Source organism: Populus euphratica, unplaced genomic scaffold (genome assembly GCF_000495115.2).
Source record: "Populus euphratica unplaced genomic scaffold, PopEup_1.0 scaffold4282.1, whole genome shotgun sequence".
Lineage (NCBI taxonomy): Eukaryota > Viridiplantae > Streptophyta > Magnoliopsida > Malpighiales > Salicaceae > Populus > Populus euphratica.
Window position 1 is genome coordinate 341 of NW_011504081.1, and position 2,351 is coordinate 2,691.

Below are 2,351 nucleotides of genomic sequence, written 5' to 3' on the forward strand. Positions count from 1 at the left end.
TATTTAATCTTAATTTTAATTATAATTTTAACAAAATATATATAAATACAAAACCAATCTTAATCAAAAATATTTTTTATAAAATATTTTTAAAATTATAATTACAGAAGCCATTACAATACCACTATAAAAATACAAATTACAAGCAAGTTGTTAAGCCAGAAGTTGGATGTTTTATTTTCTTCTCGGAGAAGTTCCGTTACCTTTTTATTTATTTTTTTCTATCTCATTTTTTGCAATTAGCAATCACTGTTCTAACGTTGTTTCAACAAAAAAATATTTTTTCTGCAACTATGATGACGTCAAATCTATGAGCTAAAATAACCATAAATTTCTTTCAAAATTTCAGGTTTTAAAAGTATTTAAAAAAACTTAAATTTTTTTATTTAAAATTAATTTTTTTTTATATTTTTTTGATAATTTTAACGAGGTGATTAAAAATATTTTTTAAATAAAAAATTCTTGAAAAAATAACAGAAAAGACACTCCAAACATACTCTCCATGCCCGACATGTACAGGGACCAAAAACTTATTTTCCTCGAATCTCCTTGATTTAAACCTTCACAGTAGCATCAAGCATCTGTACCGGTAATTTGATAGGAGCACAGCACGGATCATCCTCGGCTTTTTCTGTACACTCTACGCTCGAGGATTTCTCAATCTTGGACTTCGCATCTTTAAGCGACTTGACGTCGTGTTTCGTGTTAAAGGTATCAAGAAAATGACCTCAACTAATTTCTTCCAAAAAATCAAGATTATAAAATAAAATATTAATTGTATTTAGCGAGAAACAATTTTGATGGATTCGTTTCCCCTAAAATGCATCAACTAGAATTGTTTCAGTGTATTTAACACCACGGGCCTCGATCCAACATCGGCGTATTCATGGGCCTAGCGAGCAAAAGAGCTTGATAAAGTGATGTAGGCCCATACAATAGTACGGTAATATCACGGACAAAATGGAAAAAACAAAAACGCGAGTACAGAAAAATCACGGACAAAATGGAAAAAACAAAAACGAGCGGGGGTACGTATGGAAATGAAAAAAAGATAAAACTAGGGTTTAGAAGCATTTCACCCGAACACACATCTACTGCCGCCGTCCAGTGCTGCTGCTCTCTGAGGCGTCTTCAGGAGAAGTAAGAGGAAGCGGACGATAAAACGCAAAAATGGTAAATCTGTTGTGATCTCGTTTTGCTTACTGTCTGTTTCTTCGCATATAATAAGAACTGCCTGGAAAACTGTCCCTGTCCATCGTTACAGATGTGTGTAGACTATTGCTGTTTTCAGTAGCCTCAATGGTGACATCCCCTCCATCCGGGCTCTATATGTATTCCTTTCTTCTTACAAGCAGATTAGAAGTGCAATACTAATGTTTTTGCTTTGCTGTTGCTTGTAATACGATGTTGTTTGGTTTTGTGGTGATTATGTTGTATCAGCTAGACATTGGAAAATAAATAAAAAATTAGAGTTTAATCCATATGTCAGGGACTCTAGTTTTGATGGTTAACTAAGGAAATAAGTTTCAAATCTCGCTGACTTAAATGGATGTAACCATCCTTCTCAATTGTGGCAATTGATGGAGAATGGAATCGACTGTGTTCCTATTCTAGCAACTGTGTTCTAGGATGCCTTGCAGCGCCCGGGTGTTTTTTGGTCCAGCTAGAGATTCCTTGTTGTTAGCGCAGTGTTATAAAAGCTGGGGTTTTTTTAGTTATTTACACAGCCAGATAGATGCATTTAACCTTGATGTTTCTGTTTTTTTTTTAGTGATGAATTTTTGAAATTATAAGCAACTTAATTGATAACAAGTTGCACAAGCTGATTGCTAGACGTGCTGTTATAGTGGAAATTGGGTGGCAATCCGATTTGATGTGGAATAAGTTTTGGAAAAATTGATTCGTGTGGAGCTATCTATCTTATTTCCAGCTCTCTTGTGGGGAAAATGCTTTTCTTGTTTCTTTTATAACTGTTGATTTGGTACATTTGGTTTGTTTATTTTCCCATGCTTGAAATTGGTGTGCTCCCTGAATTTTATGAACGTTCTAATAGTATCTAGTCTTCCTTTGTTATTAACAGCCAAAGCAGATACATGAAATCAAGGATTTTCTTCTCACAGCAAGAAGGAAGGATGCTCGTTCTGTTAAAATCAAGAGGAGAAGAGATGTGGTGAAGTTCAAGGTTCGATGCTCCAAGTATCTTTACACACTGTGCGTGTTTGATCCTGAGAAGGCTGACAAGTTGAAGCAATCTCTTCCTCCAGGTATAGGGACATTCTGTCTTTAATTGCTGTTTATATGCTGTGTTATTTTAGAATTACTCCACTTTGTTTTGATTGTAGTCTATCGCT

At 34.5% G+C, this 2,351-nt stretch overlaps 1 long non-coding RNA gene across 1 annotated transcript in view; it reads left to right on the forward strand.

Annotated features, from left to right (window-relative positions):
* The first annotated feature begins 1,043 nt into the window (after nucleotides 1-1,043).
* Nucleotides 1,044-2,351, forward strand: part of LOC105119987 (uncharacterized) — a 4,999-nt gene continuing 3,691 nt past the window's right edge. The window contains exons 1-2 of the long non-coding RNA XR_841231.1: nucleotides 1,044-1,173; nucleotides 2,081-2,264. This is a non-coding gene — a long non-coding RNA (uncharacterized LOC105119987). The remainder of the gene's footprint in view (nucleotides 1,174-2,080; nucleotides 2,265-2,351) is intronic.